The sequence below is a fragment of the Eupeodes corollae genome, chromosome 3, assembly GCF_945859685.1.
Source record: "Eupeodes corollae chromosome 3, idEupCoro1.1, whole genome shotgun sequence".
NCBI lineage: Eukaryota > Metazoa > Arthropoda > Insecta > Diptera > Syrphidae > Eupeodes > Eupeodes corollae.
In genome coordinates this window covers 57,402,630-57,425,512 of record NC_079149.1, presented here as the reverse complement: position 1 = coordinate 57,425,512, position 22,883 = coordinate 57,402,630, and positions in this window count along the sequence as shown.

Here is a 22,883-nt window from a genome sequence, read left to right as displayed (position 1 = left end):
ATATCAAATAAGTCCATAGAAAACGGGTTACGTTTGGCTTTTTTTCTATACAGAATGGATGAATTTTTGCTTGCTCTATGAATAACTAGTGTAGTGCGTCAACGTACTGCTTTGCTTAGGCTCAACCTGACATGCGCATGCGCAATGCGTATTTCTCCATCTCCAACAACCTTGTTTGTTTTTGCACAAGCAAGTGAATTTTCAGATACATAGAAATTCATCGAAGGAAAGGCGGTGAACATCGGGTTATTTCTATGCTTAAGAAAGCGTTGGTTGAATAAAGAAGCACGCGCCTAGCGAGAAGTAAAAGAGGAAACGGGAGAGAAAACAAATTTTGCTCTATTCAGCGAAAAAATAATAACCCGGCATACCTTTGAAGAAGAAAATACATGCTGATTAAATTATTGTAAAGTAATGTCGATGTAACAAGGGTTTCTATTGTATGATTTGTTTATATACATGTTGCATGAAGTTTTTCTTGTTGATATTGAGATTTACAAAAGGTAAGTCGATAGGAATCGACTTATATGGTGCCTTCGCCACTGCTACCTTTATTCATTGAAATTATCACTTTTTAAATAAAAACAGGCTGGCATGCGAGCCACACTGATTTGTCTTGCTTAAAAGTTTGTCTATATGTACTCGTATCAATTTTTACACAGTTTGTGTACTATTTTTTGTAGATTTTATTTTTTATGAAAAAACGGAATGTTGGATTTTTATATAAAAATTACTGAACATCGAAAACAATATTTTCTGTGAAATAAAATAAATTTGAAACCAATATTTTTAATTTTTGAAAAGCTATTTAATTCGAAAATAAATTTTTACCAAGTTTTTTTTTTAGGTTTGTATTTTTTGTAAAAAAACTGTCAATGCGATTTAAGTAATGTTTTTTCAGATTTTTATTTTTTATCAGATGTCAAAAACATTATTCTTCTTTGCACAAAATTGTTTTGGAGATGAAATCATATTTTAGTAGTAAAATTTTAGAGGTGAACATTTTTATTTCAGTTTTTTGATTTATAAAAAACCCGTTAAATGATTTCTTTTTTTCAAAAAATATACTTCTTTGGAATGACGTTACAATATATCATATTAAATTAAACTCAAGTCTCTAGCGTTTTTGGTTCGTAAGATATTTAGGGTTAACCAAAATTTTGACCTTTTTTTTAAACTGCTATGGTAAAAAAAACCATTTACGCAATTTTCTTGAGAGCCCTTTCTGCATCTTTCTGCCTTATTATCGGTACAGAAAAAATATTTGAAATCGATATCTCCTCTGGTTCTTGAGCTATGGACGACGAAAAAACGTTGCGAACGTACGGAGGTACGGAAGTACGTACACACGCACGCACAGACATCTCTCTAAAAATCCTTTATTTCCACCTTAGGGACCTTGAAACGTCGAGAAATGTCAACATTTTAAATTTGACAAATCGGACCCATTGCAATAACTTCCTATGGGAAGTTAATAAATGATCACGAAAATAATAATTACAAACATTCTTTCGATAGTCGTTGTGGGGTGCAGTCGCATCGAGAGCTTTTGTTTCCTTCTTTTAAAAATTAAAGTTTCCTTTTTTAATTTTACACAATGCTGTGCGGAATTTGTAAATCTGAAATCGATAGAAAAGATCTCAAAGTAAAATGCAATGCTTGCAATAACACTTTTCACGCTACTTGTGCTAGGATTACTGCCGCAGAAATTGGAAAAAGGAAAGGTAACTCTATTTGGAGATGTCAATCGTGTGCCAGCCAACGAAGAGAGTCTTTATCCAAACAATCACCTGTGGTTAAAGCTTTTTGTACACCACCCGTCGCCGCCGCCTCACCACATCAACCACCACCACCAAAAAAGTCGCTTCAACAATTTTCTTCACCTTTCAACCAAAATAAATCAAGCTCTATCTCAGAATCTGCTTCCGAAACACAAATTGGAGATGTATCAACAATTACATTAGAAATGATCTATGCTAAAGTTGTTTTAATTGAAGAAAATCAAAAAGAACAAATAAATGCTCTCATTGCAAAAAATTCCGAGTGTGAAAAAAGAATTCTTTCTCTAGAGCTTAAGGTCAATAACCTGGAACAACAGCTACTCATCAACTGCATTGAAATTTTCAACGTTCCAACCATAAACACAGCAATGTCTAACACTGATCTCGCTTTGAAAGTCTTTCGTGATGGATTGAACGTAGATGTAAATGAAGGAGAAATTGACCAGTGCTATTTGAAAAAAATTAACGTAGCAAATTCACAAACTTCTGATAGCGGTAGGGGGAGCAGTTCAAGAAGCAAAAATATTCTCCAAGTAAAATTCATCTCTCATCAGTCCAAGGAGAAAATAATGACAGCGAAAAGAGAAAAAAAAGAACAGCTGACTACCAACTTACTCAATGCACAAGTGGAATCTGAAAATATGTACATCAACGAATGCCTATCATATCAAACAAGACGATTACTAAACACTGCAAAATCCATGAAGGTCAACAAGGGGTATAAATATGTCTGGACGAAGAATGGGGCTATATATATGCGGAAGAAAGAGGGTGACAACTTTGTAAGAATAAACAGTGCTGTTGATTTTGAAAAAATATGAATGTTGTTAATTCAGTCCCAAATATAGTCTTAAATGCATGTGAATACCCAGTTGAAGATGTAGTTGGATATTGTTTTTGTTTACATCAAAATATACGTAGCTTAAGAAAAAATTTTTCTAGTCTATTAGTTCATGTTGAGTCTCTTATTAATTTACCTGTAGTAATAGTCTTGAGTGAGATTTGGGTATACGATTTTGAACTTAGTCTATATAATATACCGGGATACTCTTTATTTGCCAATTGTAATAACTCTTATTCTGCTGGAGGTGTAGCTGTGTATGTTAAGGATGGTTTTATGTGCAATTGTTCGAAATTAAATCTAACTAGCGCTGACTCAATGAATCTAACGATTGTGTTCGATAATTTTAACTATACTATACTGTGCTTATATAGATTACATGGTTTTAATAAAAAAAAATTCATTGACGAATTTAGCAATATTCTTAAAACGATAAAGACAAAAAATTTAATTGTTTTGGGAGATATTAATATTGATATACTCAATGACTTAGATATTGATTCCGAAAACTATTTGTTTACAATGGCTTCCAATGGTCTTAAGAGTCTTATTAACGAATCACATTTTTTTAAGATCTCATAAGAATAATAAAAACTTATTTAGTGGTAGTGTCCATGATTTTAAGCTTACTGATCACAGAATGACTGTGCTTACTTATCATAGTGTTCATATAAGTTCTGAGAAACTGAAACCAACAGCTAATCAAACGAAATATAAAATTGATTTTGAATTATTAAAAGAATGCTTGAAATACGAATTCTGGGATCAAGTTTATTTAGAAAGTGACCCTTCCATTGCATTTGATCAGTTTATAAATATTTTACAAAACCACATAAAATCATGTTCCTTTGTATCTAGGCAAAAGTTCAGTAGCCAAAAATTTTTGAAGCCTTGGATGAATTCTTATCTTTTTAATCAAATTAAAAAGAAGAAAAAAATTAGCATGAAATGTAAAAAACATCCAAAAAATAAAAAACTTAAAAAACATTATGAAAATGTATGCAAAACTGTTTCTGAAAAGATAGAGGATATTCGTAATAATTACTACTCCGATATGATTGCAAGAGCTGATGGCAATTTACGAGAAGAATGGAGAGTAGTTGATAAAATTTTAGGGACTGAAAGTAATCGGATTGAAATTGCTAAAATAGAAGTTGGCGGAGTAACAATATCAGATTATTGCATTATTTCTAATAAATTTAACGATTATTTCACAGAAATATCTGAAAAGCTTAAACCTACAACCGACAGCTGTAATACCTGCAATTGCTCAAATTCTTTAGATTTCGAAGATATCCAAGTTAATAGCTTTGTTTTTGAAGAGATAACTTCGAGAGAAATATATAATGTAATTTTGGGCTTAAGAAATACAAATTCTTGCACGACTGATGGTGTATCAAGTGTATTTTTGAAACATATTGCCTTCTACGTAGTAGACGTCTTGTGTTTCTTATTCAACCAAAGTATTTATAGGGGTTGCTTTCCTGATCACCTTAAATGCGCGGAGGTTATACCACTTTTTAAAAAAGGTAGCAGAAAAAAGATTTCGGATTACAGACCTATATCTCTCCTCTCCACTTTTTCTAAGATCTTTGAAAAATTACTAAAAGTTCGTATTGTGTCGTTTTTAGATAAATTTAACTTCTTTTGCAGCAATCAGTTTGGTTTCAGAAAAGGTATGTCAACGGAAGATGCCATATTGAGGGTTTGTAGCCAACTGTATGCTAGTCTTAACTATAATAAAGCAACCATGGGTCTATTTATTGATATGACAAAGGCATTTGACATGGTGGATCATGATCTATTGCTTCATAAATTATACAATGCTGGTTTTCGAGGTCATATTTTTCGGTGGCTTCAATCTTATTTAAAAGACAGAAAGCAGATGGTAAATGTCAATGGAATTTTAAGTGAATCAAAACCTTTAAGAAATGGTGTACCACAGGGTTCTGTACTTGGCCCATTGTTTTTCCTTATATACATCAACTCTCTCCTTAAACTAAAACTTAATGGTATTCCTACTGCTTTTGCTGACGATATCGCATTTACGTATGAATGTAAAAACTTATTTGAATGTGTTGTTAATATTGAGGAAGATCTTGAAATCTTAAGATTGTGGTTTACCTCACATAAATTAATCATTAGTGAGAAAACTAAACTAATTTCTTTTAAACTATCCGGAAATAGCTTAGAAGAATATAACCTCTGTTTTCATGCCTACGACTGTAATCGATTTGCATTACCTATTCACAATTGTGGTAGAACAAATTTTAAATCTAGCTTGCAGTGCTCTGAAAAATGTTTTAAAATTGAATCAGTAGATCACTTCAAATACCTTGGCGTTGCTATCGATTATAATCTAAATTGGAAAGTTCATATCCAAACGTTAAAAACATACATGATGTTGGTCACACGTAAAATGTATCTCTTAAAAGAGTTTTGTTCTAGAAAAGTACTTACTCGAATTTATTATGGCCTTGCTCATTCGAAGTTGCAATACGGGATCACTTGTTGGGGTGGTTCGTATGCTAACTCTCTTCGACCTTTACTGATAGCTCAGAAGCACTTAATTAGAATTATTAACAAAAAGAATCGGTTAGCTGATAGTTTGCCTTTATTTAAAGATTTGCGAATTCTTCCAATGAGACATTTATACGTATTTAAAGTTCTAAGAGAGTTTTTTAAACAAAGCGGTAACATTCCGAGTAGGAGTTCTCAAATGTATAATTTGCGGATAAATAATTTGAGATTAGTAAATGTTCCAATTGCTCATAAAACTCATTTTTCACATTTTTATACATACACAGCTCCATATCTTTTTAATAAATTGCCTTTATGTATCAGAGAGACTCTTCGTTTTATTTCTTTTATTAAAAAAGTCAAAGACTGGTTATTCACTCTGAATTACAATTGTATTGAATCTTTTATCTAAATATTAGCTATTTTTATTTTCTTTAAATTGTTAATGTAGGTCATGAACTTCTACGTATATAAATTTGTATTCATTATTTTGCTGAAAACATTTTCATAATTGTAAAATAAATTTTTTTTTTCTCTATTTTTTCTTCATTATATCATTAAACTTTGTAAACACTGATTGTCACCCCACATCAGATATTATTTGAATTATAAATAAAGCTTTTGATGTTTCATTCACCACTAACTTTCAAAGTTACAGAATGAACACTATTATTCTATATATATTTCTATCATATAAACTTTTGTAAAATAGTTTTTAAGTATTAAATGAATAAATAAATCTAAATCTAATCTAATCAAATAAAATTATCACAAAAAAGTGGAGTTTTCCAAAAATAAATTTTAAAAACTTATTTTTTAAATGGTAAACATAAGACTTAGAAATAAAATAAATATAAAAATGCTAAAAAGAACAATTTCGAATAATATATTTGTTAACAAAAATGTCAAGTAGTTCCAAATTTGAGATAAGCTCTTAAAATGAGCCCCAGTCAATTTAAAAAAAACACACAATGCCTCTACAAGGGAAATTCCTCAATGAAACATCCATTCTAGAAGAAGCTAGATTCATGTGGTATTAGCTTGTTTTTGAAAGCTTTCCAAATTGCTCAATGGATTATAGCGTAAACTCATATATTACAGTTAAAGATACTAAGATATCAAGATTCCTGGCCCCTGACTAGAAGGCTTTGACTAGTTCTTATTTTAAGATTTCTCTTAAGATGAATTGCGAATATAACGCCTGCGACATTTAAAGTTTTAAAGAAAATGGTCAGAAAATAGGGATGATACCTTAAAATGACATTTTAAGCTTCTTAAGCTTCTGAGCCAAACATCTGAATCAACAAATCACAGCTAGAAATATGAAGCTTAAGTTAGTATTTTCTAGATAAAGCTATTTTATTCATTCTCATGAAACAAGGCTTAAGCTAGAACTGTCTATAGTTAAAGTTGCTGTTAATAGATACAACTAGCTAGATTTATCCTAGTCGAACATATATTTACCTTTTTTTTAATGCATAATACCCAATGACTGCAAAGTTTTGAAAATCAAATATTTACACTTATTTTTAAGGATAACATAAACTGCGACCCCTTAGATAACTTAACTCATTATATGATAAGTTGTTATTAATTTTCCACAGCACTTTAAAGGTGAAGTCTTCCATCACATTGCATGTGTTATCTGTGCCATGGACACACACAGCACAATAATTGAAATTTCATTTTCACAGGTAAACCCTCTCAGCTTTTATTATATTCCATACATTGCAGATTCGATATAAGCCTGTTGGTTCAGTGTTTATATAGTTTGAACCCAACACGCACATAGGTACTCGTACTTGTAGGAGTCAACCGTAGAAAACCTCCAATTAGTTTCTAAACTTGTCATCTACAGGTGGGTGATTGGATGGGAGCTAGAGAAGCCACACAACGAAGCAACTGCTAGTGGTTCCTTGGCTTGAGTTCATCTTTTGCATATAAACAAAAATAGAAAACAATATCTGCATGTGCTGTGCATAACTCAGTGCAAAATATAAAGTGTTTCTCATCGCGTGAATTTGAAGACTGAAGAGTGTGGCACGATTTGAAATGTTAACAATATTCGCCTCTATCTATATTAAGGTAGGGTCTATAGGTTATATATGAAAACATGCAGAGTTGCAATATGTATAAAATATTGTGTTCGACATAAATAAGGATTAAATAATGTATATTGATTCCTTTAGACTGCATTGCTTCTTGTATATTCTTCAAAAAAACCTACCTTGGATCTATACCACAGGAAAATGTTTTGGTACAATATATTCGACGTGTATGTAGGTATAAGACATAATGGAGAAGAGAAGCAACCAGTAGAGAAACCTCAACGGACGACTGATACATATCTTTGTATTGCTTTGGTGTTTCAATAAGGCATGAGTCCTTTCACACTCTTGATCAATTGAATTCAATTAAGGTACAAATTGGAAAAGCTATTGAGAAAGAATTCCTTGCATTCAATTGAATGCACCTCCGCACCACCACAGAGCACACCATACACCATACACCATTCACCGCACCGCATCGCCACTCTATGGTGACTCAAGTATAGCAGAAGGATTAGAAGTGCTCTGGTTGGTATATCTAGGAAATGAGGTATAGCAAAGTTGTGACAGTTCCTTACAAACAGCACCTGTATACTGTGTATAGGGCATAGGTATGGCTTCTATTGATTGCAAAGTTAGACATTCAATGAATAGAAAGTTGTTTTTTTTTTCTTTTTTATTTTCTATCGCTCACTTTCAATCAGAATATTTATAGACTGAATCAAAATGATTTGATTGAATATACTATCTATCAATAATATTACTTTGAAAATAAACAAGGAAAGGTGTATTAATAACACTTCTTGGTATTTTGCTTTTCTTTTTCTTTAATAACGAGACATTGTGTTCAGATATATTGCATAATGGCTTTGTTTGCTTACATTGAATTGATTAAAGCTTTAAACAATTTGCATAGAAAGTGGGACAACATTAAAATTTTTAAAGTGTATTTTACTGATCTCGAAAACATCTTCGCTAATTTTGTTTAAACTTATTAGAATTAAAATTTTCTCTGTTCTAAGTAGGTCATGATTCCAATATTTTCAGAAAAAATGTTTAAGTTACTTACTAACATACTTAGTAGTATGATGTGTTTCTTTGGTATTAAATTTGCGTGTTCCTTGATTTCTTCGAGATTCAGTGATATTGGTTTTACTGGCAGTTACAAATATCTGGGCTGCCACATACACTAGACAATAATTTTAATAGCGCCTTCAAACATTTACAAAAGATATTTAATTTTCACAAGTCAAATTATGATCAATAAAAATTAAAGTTTAGGCTTTTTTCTCTTCAGATATTCAAGATCTTATCACTACTACCTATATTAACAATAACAATCTCATCCGGTGTATGACCCTTGTCTAACTAAAAAACATACGATGATATGCACCTTACCAAGTTCCAGCTGCTTAGCCAAAAACAGTATCTGATATTCACACTTCAAACATATACAAGGCATTAGTTAGAAATACCACTTCCTAGGTTGTATAGTGGTAGGTTTTGCATTTAAAAACAGAATAATTAATCTACGCTCAATAATAATGCACCCAGATGACGTGGTATGCACCCACTTTTTGAAATAAAATATGAGTTAAGATTAACACTTAAAGGTGTTATCGATCAATGAAATTAAGCAGATTAAAAGTTATTATGTTCATACCAAGACATTAATTGAAAATGTGATGTTATCCACTAACTTTTCGTTTACATGATATCGTTTACACGAATTATTTCTGATTCTTGAAGAAAGAAGAAGCCTTGGAGGATGGAAGTTATTGATGTGTAATGTGTTTTATATTTATTTCCAAGTTAAGTAGTGCAAGTTAAGTTACAAATAAAGTTGGCAGTTTGCCACAACCAAAAATAACAAGTCGATAGCCCAATTGAGGTGGCATCCGATGACAAGGGCACCCGGCTAGCTATAAGGCTTGCCCTAAGTTGCAAGAAATGAAACAAAAACAGGCTGGTCAAAAAGCCGAAAGAAGTCGAACAGTTCGGCAGGCTCCAACACTAAAATTCGTGGATCCCTTCCAGGCTCCACCAACGGTTGCTATAAAGGCCCTGTGCCTAAGGCGCCAGAGATGCTGCCTGACATTGTAACCTTGTTGTTAAGCAGTCAAGGTCAACTAACAGGGCTGCAAAGTCAGATAAACGAGCAAGACAAGAGGGTAGATCATGTCTACTCTTTGTAACCTGGCCTGGCGCAACATGACCTTAATAGGACCGCTGCCGGGAACGCGCCTAAAAGTCCTAGCTGTGAATGATAATTCACTGATTAGGATTGAGCAAAGAGCCAATATGTTCCAATTGTTGAAAGACTACAGTCCCGATGTGTTTATAGCTAGCGAAACCAAGATAAACCATAAACACAAATTGACACATAAAAATTACAATATCGTAAGGAAAGACCGATCCGATTCCACTCAAGGGGTCGGTGTCGCTCTCTTTAAAAGAAAAGGCATTCATTTTAAAGGAATATACAACAATGAACTGTTACAGCTCAAGATGGTAGAAGTTTTCGTTGTATGCATCTCTCTCACTTGACGATGAGTTTTTTATAATTTAAGATCCGAAGAAAAAAGTGTAGGCGGTGGGAGCTGCTTTCTAACAAGTGCACAAGGTCAGTGTTAGCATTCGCCCCAACCACGACCTGGAAAACAGAGCCCTACTTAATCACTTTTACCTCCGTAATAATAACACACATTGGCGATCTGAGAACCGTGGTTTCATGCAGTTCAATGACGATTCCTTGGAAAACGGCATAATCGCCGAGCAAACGGGACCAAGTCCCTTGTTAATGAGCTTCAGCTCAATTTCAATTCAATAAAAAACAAAAAGTCAGCAGGTGTCGATGGTATATCCAACGTTGTACTAAGACATTTACACCACACTCTTCAACAATGCACTAAATAATGCATATTATCCAGTGCATTAGAAGACCTCTGTGGTTCATCCTCTCCCGAAAAAGGGAAAGGACAACTCCAACTCGTCAAATCTTCGGTCGATAAGTCTTCTTCCGAGCATCAGCAAAGTCTTCGAAAAGATCATTAATAGGGCTCTGACTAAGTGGGCTGCGGACAGCAAAATTATTCCGGATAAACAGTTCGGGTTTAAGGCGGTTCATGACACAATTCATGCTGCGTCTAAACTCGTTTCTGAAATCCAATGAAATAAATCAAAACAACAATGCACAGCTGCTGATCTGGTTGATTTGTAAAAAGTCTTTGACTCCGTATGGTTAGAGGATCTTTACCAAAAACTGAGCAGGCTTGGCATAAGCAAACCATTGTTGTATGTTTTTTATAATATTCTTAAGGGGGTATTCTGGTCTAGAAATTAAAAAAAAACGATTTTTTTTTCTTTTCATATTTTCATAGTTTAACTATTTAAGAATATGTCTACTAGAGGATTTTCCCAAATTCAAATTATTTTCGGAGAAATAAGTATTTTGCTGAGCAGCCATCCAAATCGGTTGGGCTGCAACTAATAGAACAAAAGACATAATGGGGTACTTTAAACGCGTTTTTCTCAGAACTGTCTTTTTGAATCTGATACCCACGATTTCTCAGGTTCTGCCGAACCGATTTACTTGAAATTTTAAGAAAGTCTTCTTTAGGGACTTGTCTACGTCCGGAACTACGGCCATCCCCAAATTTTTATTTTTACTATTTTTAACAAATCGAATAATGTTCAAAAAAATGGTAAATTTTTTGTATTTTTCTTTAGACAGCCGCCATTTTGTAAAAAAAAATGTTTGTAACTTTTCCGTAGTTCCAGACATTGCGACATTATTGTAGATTAATAATCTTTTTTAGTTTTTGATTTCAGATTTCTAGGAGAGTTAAAATCGTGGGTATGGTCACGCACCAAATTTTTGAGACGCACTACTCTATCAGCTGATAACTAACGGAATTTTTATTTTTTTTTTACTTTTTTATTTTTTTTGTATGCTTCTAATGTAAATAAATAATGTATAAAAAAATTGATGGTAAAATTGTAGCTTGCTTTTTTCTACAGCACTTCAAAAATTACATAAAATTCATGTCTCTAGACCAGAATACCCCCTTAATGGTAGAAAGTTTATTGTCAAGAGTGGCAATGTAACTTCTACCACAACATTCTAAATTAAAAATGGTCTTGAACAGGGAGCGGTGATTTCGCCGATTCTCTTCAGCATTTACACCAGCGATCTGATAGGTAGACTTACAAAGCCAATTGGGCCATTGCGTACAGAATGGCCCGAAAGGTTGAGGTTATTAGAATTCTCTTGCAGCGTGATTTCGACAAGATTCAGCGATATTGCGACGACTGAAAACTGAAAATAAATGTCCAGACGCTGGAGACAATTCTGTTCCGTACTACATTGGCTAGGGCCACGAGGGATACGTTCAAGAATTGGCGCAAGATATTCACGGGCAGCGATTAGCAAGCAAAAGTGTAGTGAAGAACCTCGGTATCTGGTTGGATCAGTATTTATATTTCGACAGACATATAGATGCTGCTCTAACCAGAGCCAGAGGAGCCTTCGCTCTGACGAAACGGCTGTTTTTTAGCAGTCGGCTGGACCCCAGAGTGAAGGTAATTTGCTACATGGCCCTCATACGGCCAATAATCGTTTATGGGTGTCCTGTGTGGTTCAACGTTGCCCCTTCCCAGATGGAGAAGTTTCGGGTGTTCGAGCGGCAGTGCTTACGATGCTGTACCGGTTTATATCGAACAGCCGAATCTTCTTACGTGCATTACTATTTCAACGATGTCCTATACACCGGGGCTCCAATCAACAGAATGGACAATTTCGTGATAAAATTCGTTCGAGGTCACATTGCAAGAGCTATGTCTTCGACCGACAATTTTATTTTCCGGGTGTTCTATCCAAACGACGAGTATTTTGAGAGTGCACGCTTGAGTGGCTTCATTCCACCAGAGGTATTCGTCTTTTTAGATAGATGCGGTCTGATACAGGATAGATTGGCAGTTCCGCTAATCTACCACGTCAGACGACGAACCGGGAATAGGCGACTCCTGTACAATCGGGAAGTCATGACACAAGGCGGAGCAGAGCTCCTTCGGTTCAGTAGGGCTCTGTGCAAACTGGACCGAACTGATAGGGTGAGGCAGGAGAACCAGTATTGGTGGCTTCAATCGGATTTGCTGTTCAAATAGATTTGCTGCTGTGGTTGTTCTAGTTTTAAGTTGTTTATAGGTATAGAATAGGTAGTTAAAGTTAGCTTTCAGTTTTATATTAAGGACCTTATTTTAAGTGGTTTTAGTTAAAAATAGAAAATGATAATCATATAAGTTTTTTTCAAATTTTCCAATAAATACAAAAATAAATAAAATTGAATTAAAGTTAAATAGATCTTAGATCCGAAAGACATTAGTATTAAGTGTTATAGTTTAACTTAGAGTGCCCGTATTAGACCAGTAAGCTAGTTTTAAGTTATGGTTAACTAGGCTAGTTTTTCTAGCTTTAACATAGGTTTAAGAATGAATTAATAAAAATTAATTAAAAAAAAGGCCGTTGGACTGTCATGCTAGCGGTCTTGGGTTCGATCTCAACCCATCTAAATTTTTTTCACGAGTACTCCCTCTTGAAAGTAATTGGCAAATTCTCCCAGAGTACTTCTTCGTAATTCGACTTAAACCGGGCTATATGAAGTTCAGTTAGTAAAGGATAAGAAATATTTCCGTCCAGGTAAAGAAAATATGATTGAAGTGGGCGCCAGACAAAGAAAGCAAACAAACGCCAAAAGAAAATTTTTAAATTTATTAAAAGAGATAACCCAAATAAGCCATATTTTTGAATTAGAATTTTCGGTCAGGCAAATATTACTTTGCAAAAAAAAAAAGAATTAAAATATTTGAAGATATGCACATTTTGAGGGTATAATATAATTTTAAAATACATCTAGGAACTATTTTAACCAGACTTTTTAGAAACAATAGAAAGTCCAGGCGACCCAATTGTGCAATTTATTTTTAAATTGATATTTGAAAAAATTATATACTTTGTGTTAAAAAAACATATAAATTTCTGTTTTTTTACTATTAATTTTATATATAATGTTTTCTACATGATTTTGTTTTTTTTTTTTGTAAAAGCCTTATGCTTTGTTAAAAATAATATTTCCATTTTTTTCGGGTTTCAATTTTTTTAATTTATTTATATTATGAAACATATAATAAAGCAAATTATTCACTAAATTTTATGCGACAAAACTTTTTTTTAATTTTGATTGAACTGAATTTTAATTTATTATAATTTATCAAAAATAAAAAAAACTACCTATGTTACAACTTCCAAATAGACTTCACTCCAAATATCAAAATCAAATATCTATCAATAACGTAACATTGATTTTACTACAGACAAACAACAAAAAATAAAAATTAATAAAAAAAAAACATAAATAAATTTTTAATTTAAATTCAATTTGAAAATCACTGATTGAACAAGCATTTTGTTTCGTTAAAACCAATTATAAAGTACACATAATATCTGTTAACGATCTCGAATCAAAAATAAAAATTTAATAAAAAGCACCAAAAAAATCCTGAAATCAACCTGAAATACAATTTTATGGTCTAATGGTCTTTCAACAAAACAAAATATAATAAAAATCCATTTTGTTTGTGTTTATTAAAAAAATTTAAAATTGAAATACGTACAAACATATACATAGACGTTATGGCGTATGAACGTCTACCTATGTTCATTATATAGTAACAGTGTATATAGACAAATTAATTCGGAACTATGAATGTTTTTTTTTTTTTTGTAATCAATTAAAATTGGATTATGGCTTCAATCCGTAAGTTCCTAGTGTTGATGGTTGAGGTTATTGCAATTCATCGCTTTTTGTTCCGCAATGTGGGGTGTTTTCCGTTTAAGCAAGTTGCTCTCTCATACAAAATTTTGCGCATTCTTTTCTATTTTAATGATTAAAAAGAAATTATAGATTAATATAAATTCTATAGAATAATGATATATTCCTTTTTTTATTGTAAAACACCGACCTTTATTTATGTAAATTAATAGCTTTGATTAACTAGAAAACTTATTGAATTGGAATTCATTTTTGGATTTTTTCTTCAAAAGTATAAAACACGCGAGTTTTTTTTAATTATTACTTTCTATTTCCGTTAAATTGCAAATATGAACCTTCTAAGTAATTAAGCTCAGAAAGTTATGGTTATTAAAATACCACTTTTTCAAAGAAAAAGTAATTATAGGGATAAATGAAAGATGAAAGTGTTTTATTTTGTACACTAGGTTACAATGGAATGAAATTTTAAATGACCAATTTGCACATTTGTTGCTGTGCGTCATTAACAAATCCCAATAGTTAAGGCCTTGAATCGACTGTGGAGCATTGGCATAGTCGTTATATTCGAGGTTGCCCAATAGAAAAAAGTCTAATTATCTCGGTGGCTTATTGTTATAATTTTTTCAAAAACTATAACGTTCAGGAAATTGACGTCTAGTTAAAAATAAAAATTAAATAATAGGGTGCGATGTAACCAACACTGACAACTTTCCATTGGCGCCATTGTCATTCAAAAATTATAAAGTTCAATAACTATTGAAGTTTAAGCTAGTTTTGTTAACATCGAAATTTGTTCTTAAATTTCAAATTTTGGAAATACTTTCTTGATACCTTTCCATTATTTTCTGTAAAGAGAACTTATTTGAGGTTGATATCTCTGATAGTTCTTGGGATATGGCTGGCGAAACACGGTATCCCGCATTTCGGGACGTACAAATGGACGTACGGACATAATGCAAACACTTGAATTGAAATTCTAGACAACTTACTTACTTACTTTAACTTAAAAAGAATAAATAAATTGGGCAACAGTCCGTTGAGAACTAGGGCCTAGTGACTTACAACTCTGAACCATTTTTGTGTTCGTGTACTGTTGTCAAGGACGGAGGTTACCTAAAGTTTCTAAGCCGAATCCAAACGGCTAATTTGAGAAAGCACTTTTCATGACAAGAATTTGTCAATTCCACGCAAGAGGCAGTAACTATGAAATAAAACTTCGGATGGATTTGGCGGGGATCGAACCCAAGGCCTCTGGCATTACAGTCCAACCTACTTTTTATTTTTTTAAAATTCATTTTTATTAATTCAATCTTAAACCTATCTTAAAGTTAGACGAAAAATCATGAAACTAGCCTAGTTATCCATAACTTACAAATAACTTACTGGTCCAATACGGAAACTCTAAGTTAAAATATAACACTTAATACTAATGCCTTTCGATTTCGACCCTAAGATCTATTTTGCTATAATTAATTTTATTAACTTCCCATAGAAAGTTATTGTAATGGGTCCGATTTGTCAAATTGAAAATTTTGAAATTTCTCGACGTTTCAAGGTCCCTAGAGTCGAAATAAAAGATTTTTAGAAAGATGTCTGTGCGTGCGTGTGTATGTACGTTCGTACGTCCGTACGTCCGTACGTCCGTACGTCCGTACGTCCGTACGTCCATACGTTCAAGACGTTTTTTTCGTCCTCCATAGCTCAAGAACCAGAAGAGATATCGATTTAAATAAAAATAAATTTTGCTATGCAGATAATAAGGCAGAAAGATGCAGAAAGGGCTCTCAAGAAAATTGCGTGGGTGGTTTTTTTTACCATAGCAGTTTGAAAAAAGGTGAATATTTTGGTTAACCCTAGAGACTTGAATTAAATTTTTAATAAGATATTGTAACATGATAATAAACAGGTATATTTTTTGAAAAAACCAATATAACTGTTTTTTTTTATAAATCAATAAAACGGAAGAAAAAAATTTGTCACCTCCAAAATTTTACGACTGAAATATGATTTCATCTCTAAAACAATTTTGTGCAACGAAGAATAATGTTTCTTATATCTGATAAAATTTCGAGAAAAATGTAATTGACAGTTTTTTTTTATAAAAAAATAAAAATCAAAAAAAAAAAACATTACTCAAAGTTCCTAAAAATTGAATATCGATTCAAATATCTTCTCAAAAACTTGAAATTTAGGCTTCAAACTTATTTTATCTTATAAGAAATATTGTTTTCAACGTTCTGAAAAATCGAATTGACAGTTTTTTTACAAAAATTAAAAACCTAAAAAAAAATTATAAAAATTGGTAAAAATTGATTTTCGAATCAAATATCTTTTCAAAACTTTGAGATATTGGCTTTAATTTACTTTTATCTTTCAAAACATTCTTGATGTAAACATTCAGTTAAAGCTTCAAAAAATGGAATTGACAGTTTTTTTTACAAAAAATTAAAAACCGAAAAAAAATTAACAAAAGTTGGTAAAAAATGATTTTCGATTCAAATTTCTCTTCAAAAATTTTAAATATTGGCTTCAAACTAATTTAATCTTAAAAGAAATATTGTTTTCAACATTCGAAAAATTTTGAAAAAAAACGAATTGGCAGTTTTTGTAGAAAAAATTAAAAACCTAAAAAAATTATCAAAAGTTAGTAAAAATTAACTTTCGACTCAAATAGCTTTTCAAAAATTAAAAATATTGGCTTCAAACTTAATTTATTTCACAGAAACTATTCTTTTCAATATTCAGTAATTTTTATATAAAAATCCAACAGTCCGTTTTTTAATTTTATCATAAAAAATAAAATCTACAAAAAATAGTACGCAAATTTGGTTAAAATTGGTACGAGTCCATATAGACAAACTTTTAAGCAAGACAAATCGACAGACGGGATGGGAAGTTATCAGTGTGGGTCACATCCCAGCCTCTTTTTTATTTTTGTATTTATTAGAGAATTTGAAAAAAAAACTAATGTCAATATCCTTTTTTTTATATCAGTTCCGCATCCCATGGCTCCGGGCATCTTGGTCTACAACATCCTTCCAGGTCATATAGAGGCATGGTCTTCTCCGCTGTCTTGTGACAAATGGACTTTTCGGGCGGGCTCTTCTTCTTTCATGCGTGCTAGTTGCCCAGCCCACCACTTTATCTTTGTATCTATATAAGTTTGGAGGTATTATTCTTACAACTCATTGTTATGCCTCCACTGTCCTTCTTCAAAAAAGAGGCCAACTATTCTCCGTGATACATTTCTCTCGAAAGATTAGAGATTGAGATGTCTTATTGAGCACCCTTTGGAATTTAAAGTTAGAGTTTTTAATTTAAAGAGTTTTCATATGCTATAATAGGTTCCGTTGGCCTTAACCAGACAGCGTGAACGTTTTTCTTCTTCTATGTTATTATCGGCCGCTTCTAAAGCTTTTCAGCTATTGAAGAATATGGATATGGGAAAGCTCAGACGAAAAATCAGTTATAAATAGAGCCGTCGAATCTCTTGGAGTAGAGGACACGATGCAAAATAATAAGCCGGTGATGTTATTTAGTTGTTGTTCTATACACATTTCTTGATAATGTTGTTGAGGCTCTTGAAAGATGTTCAGTGAAGACATGTTCTTCAGTTCTGGGGATCAGATTATTGAACATGGTGTGCCATTGATTCAAATTGTACTCCTAAAAGAATAGATTACTGCTATTTGAAGAAGCTTGCTTTTCCATTCCTTAAACCGTTAGGCATTTGTTTGCATAAGCCTTGTCATAATGGATTTATGAAGGCTTCTTTTATCCCTCCTCATAACTTTCGATATGAAGTCTGAGTGGGTTGTAAGGTTTGTAATGTAAAGAGGTGTTATGCCAGACTCTACGTATACATATAGTATAATTGGGTGTTGAAGAAGGCAATCTGAACAAGCGTTTGAAGAAATACCTTTGAGGCTTCAAACTCCCCCAGTTGTAAATATCCAGAAAGTTGGATACCGTAGCACATGCAGCAGTTCACGATTGCTTGCTACGCTGCTACCTGCGTATTTCTTTGATGGCTTTGTTTTGCCAACCTTTGGTACCTTGTCAAAGTTCAAATATGCTGCCCTTTCATTATTAATTATACATTGTTACAATTAATTATTAAACATCAAACATTTTTTTTCACAGTTTAAATCTCCAATATTTCAATAAAATAAAACTAATTGAATCAATTAAAGAATCGAATAAATAAATCTCGAAAGCAAAAACATTGAATAGCATCTCCTCCTCCGCATCATCCCTCACACCTAATTCTATGACATCAAAAACAAAAATCATCCAACTCCTCAAATATCCAAAACTTTCAATTTCAATCAACAATAAATAATAATTATTGAAACTAATCAATTTATACTGTTCTCCAATGTTAAACATAGATTCTAATGTAATTAATTAGTTAAGACAACTATACTGTCATCCTTATAATTGGTTAATTGTCCTTCTTGGATGATAATTGTGGATTTCCACTTACACTTAACTGAGTTCATCAATTTAGCACTTGGACTATATGAACATAGAATCTATGAAATTAGATAAGGGCGGAATCACACTGAAATAATTCTGTTTGTCATAGTTACCACTCAGACATTTCACATTATGTATGAGTAATTGAGTTCATAAACCTTTCATTAACTTGGACACAAACTAAACACAACATATAAACCTCTCCTACCAATTATCATAATTGAAATTCAATGGAAAAACTTATTTACTTCAGTGATTTTGATATGATTTCTATTGCGTGTTTTGCTTTTATTTTAGTTTTCAATAAAGCATCGTCTTGGGTTTGTTTTTCAAAAGAATATTAGAGAGAGACCAAATGAAACATACTTTGATTCATGTCACTTAAGTAGAAACTTCGTCATCATAAAAGCCCATTATGTATAAAAAATGTTGATTTTATCTCCTCTACCTACTCAGACCCATGTTTCTTCGTGACAGAACGAAAACGGACCACTCGAGCGACAGTGCCAAGTTTTTCTTTTTACCCCCTGCCTAGGCTTTTGGTCTGGGTTTTGGTTTCGGGGTAGTTTCACAATAAATTTTGGGCGCAAAAATGCTGAACAAAAATTAATTTTCGTTATATTTTGCCATTCCTTAATTTGGTGCCACGCCAACGCCCATCGCCCATTGCCCATCACTATCACCATTTACATCGCTATTACCATTGCCATGCCACACTCCACCGCACATTGCACAGCAACAGCAATAGCAACGAAAACGGCGACTTCCATGAGGACGATGACGACAACGACGACGGCCAAACTTAATGGGTGCCATTAATTTAGTACCAAAATTAAATTTTCAGAGTTCCTTACTCCTACTGATGGAGAGGCAAATACACGAACATATCTGGTATCTGGCGCAGCCATACGAGAAGCTCTAACTTAGGGTCTGCCACTTAAATATCTCACTTCGTGCGAAGTTTTGTTAACTTAAGTGAAAGTTGCTGTTTCAATAAATGAGGTTGATCAACATCTGAAGGCGCACACATCCACTGCTTCAAATACGAATACCCTCCAAACCATCCTTGAAGGCCATCATCAGGCCCCCTATATACCCGACGTGATGTGTGAGTGGGTCTTCATGTGTTTACTGCGTTTACCCTTGTGAAGTTTTAGCAAAACATTTCAAAAGTTTCTTCTTGTCAACCTTCTAAATTATATTTCGCACAAAAGTAACTTTATGCTTTTGTAGAATGAATTTTGTATTTTGTATAGAACTTTCGGGTTTTCGGCATATAACAAGTATTTATGACTTTGTTCGTATATATTGGAGTTCAGAAACTGAAAATTAAGTTCGACTTGGGCTTCTTGTGAAGAAGCCTTGAATTTAGGGAATTTTTAACTTTCATATGAGTCCTACCATCAGTATTGGTGGTTTTCGAAACTATGTATATGCAGAAATGTTGCTCAAGTATTTCGGGGCTATAAGTCGAAGCAGGGTAATTATAGTTCTTTAGTGCACAACATATTAAAAACTTCTTTTGAAAGAGAATCTCTTATTGTTATATTGATATTTTCTTAATAAGTCTGGATTTCATAGAATTATAAACTCTTTTTCTTTGTTTAACCTGTGGAACCATTGTGAATGCATTTCTGGGTATCAATGAGGATACATTTAATCATTTTTATTATTATTTCGAAAGAAAAACTTTAAAAGTTTAAGCCACAACTCAAAAGTTCTTTATTATGATATGACAGAGAATTGCAGGTAGCTCCTGTGTTTGCAACACAATTATTCTCAGAACTCAGAAGGATTTGTATATAAAATAAGGGTACAATATAGTTCTCTTGATTATCATTTATACGGATGCATAGTACAGAAGAACGGAGCTTATCACTAGAACAGTTGCAAACGTTGATACCTACACATTTCATATTTATTTGATATACATCACTAGATTAAAGAAAACACACATAAAAAGACATTTAAAATAGTAAAGGGTGTTTCTTGGAAAGAAAAGATAAGTGCAGAACTATACTGTAGGAAGCCTCCACCTATAACTGTTTCGTTGAATGAAGTTTATTACAATATTTGTTGATTGCTTATGAGAACCAAGAAATTAATGCAACCATTGGAATAGTAATCGTCAAAGTGCGTTTTTGAGAAGTGATATTTTTTTTTTCTCTATAGAATGTGTCTGCATTAGAGCAATAGATTCTGTGGGCCATCAATACTTTTTGTCCATATAAATCCCCAGGCATGGATGGCATACTGCCAGTTATGCTTCAAAAGTTGCATGATGTGGCAGCTCCATGGCTGGTATAAATTTTCAAAGGATGCCCCCTTTTCAAAGATGTGCCCATGTCGTGGAGACAGGTCAAAGTAGTTTTTATCCCGAAAGTGGGTAGGCGAGGTCACGAATCTGCGAACGATTTCAGACCAATAAGCTTAACATCTTTTGTGCTTAAAACCTTGGAGCGCATTCTTGATTACCATATTAGACAAATCCTAGTTGGACGACCTCTCGAAAGCTCTCAGCATGCTTATCTTAAGGGCAAATCTATGGGGACTGCCCTCCATGCGCTAGTGTGTACTGTAGAACAAACAATCCATTATAAAGAATTTACTCTTGCCACCTTCCTAGATATAGAAGGTGCTTTTAACAACGTCCTTACAGAATCCATAGATGAATCGTTATCGTTAAGTTCGGTGTAGAAGACTTCATTCGAGAATGGATTATTTCCATGCTCAGTGGTAGGAAGATTCGAGCCACTCTAGGCAATACAATCGCAACAAAACACGTGAGTAGGGGAACACCCCGGGTGGTGTCCTTTCGCCTCTTCTATGGCTTCTGGTCATGGATACAATTCTCGTTAAATTAGAAAGATGTGGAGTGACCACATCCTATGCGGATGATTTGATGCTATTGGTGTCAGGAAAGTAAACCTCTGTGATTAGTGAAATCACGGAGTCAGCTTTGAAGAAAGTTAGCAACTGGGCCACGAATTGTGGACTAGGAGCTAACCAAAGTAAAACTGAACTGTTGCTCTTTACCACCAAAACTAAAGTACCGCCCTTCACGCAACCTCGACTCAATGGTCAAATCCTATCATTGTCTTTCAGTGCAAAATATTTGGGAGTTATACTCGACCCTAAACTTAATTGGAAACTAAATATTGTACGGGTTAGGTACGGATTAAGAAGGCCTGTGTTGCCTTCTACGCCTGCAGCGCAACTTTCCTAAAAAGTAGCTAAAGAAGATTCAGAGAACAGCTTGCGTGGGCACCACAGGGGCCATGTGTATTTGCACAACGGACGCCTTAAATGTTATTTTGTATCTTCTACCAATCGACCTTTTTATTAAATACATAGTTTCCTGCAGCGCTATTAGGCTAAAGGAATCAAATAGCTGGTTGTCAAAACCTTATGGTCACAGCAACACAACGAAATTCATTCCCTCAGATATTATCTCGGTAGACACTGACTACTGCACTCCTACTTTGAAGCTTCGTAAAGGTTTGAAGGTTCTTTTCCCATCGAGAGAAGATTGGAAGGATGACATCGTGTCGATAGGTTTCAACACAACCATCTTTACTGAAGGCTCAAAGATGGAGTGCGGAGTTGATTCTGGGATCTTTTCTGAGTCCCTAAATGTAGCCAAATCCTTTAGGCTTCCTGACTTTGCTAGCGTTTTTCAGGCTGAACTGCTGGCAATAAGGGAGGCATGTAAAATACTTAAACAAAACCCAAACCAAAACCGAAATGCGGCTATCTTTACAGACAGTCAGGCAGCTGTCAAAGCCATTAACTCGGCCATATCCTCATCTTAATTGGTCCAGCAATGTCGCGATGAGCTTGCGAACCTGAATTTTAACCTCGGTGTCACCCTGATCTGGGTTCCGGGCCATAGCGGTATCGTGGGAAATGAACGGGCTGACGAGCTAGCCAGACAAGTATCGGCCCTTCATAGTACACTTGTGGAAATGGTTAACATTCCTCTTGGTGCTATGAAGGGTAAAATCTTTTCTATCTACCAAACTGAATCAAACCGAAGCTGGAGCAATTTACCCAACTGCATTATATCTAGGAAGATATGGCCCACCTATAACAAAACCCGTACAAATGATCTTCTATGAAGGCCAAGGCAAGACATAGCCAGGATTGTCGCGGTTTGTACCGGACATTGGCCTTTAGGAGTTCATGCAGAGAAGTTGGGTATCTCTTACAACGTACTTTGCCGTAGCTGTAGTAACCAAAGAGAAAGTGAAACGATAATCTATTTCCTCTGCAAATGTCCTGCTTTGCCAAACACTAGAATGAAATACTTTGGAGAAGCATTCTTTCAAGAACTTGATGAGCTTTCTGAACAAAGATTAGAGACCTAATCTTTTTTCTCAATGCG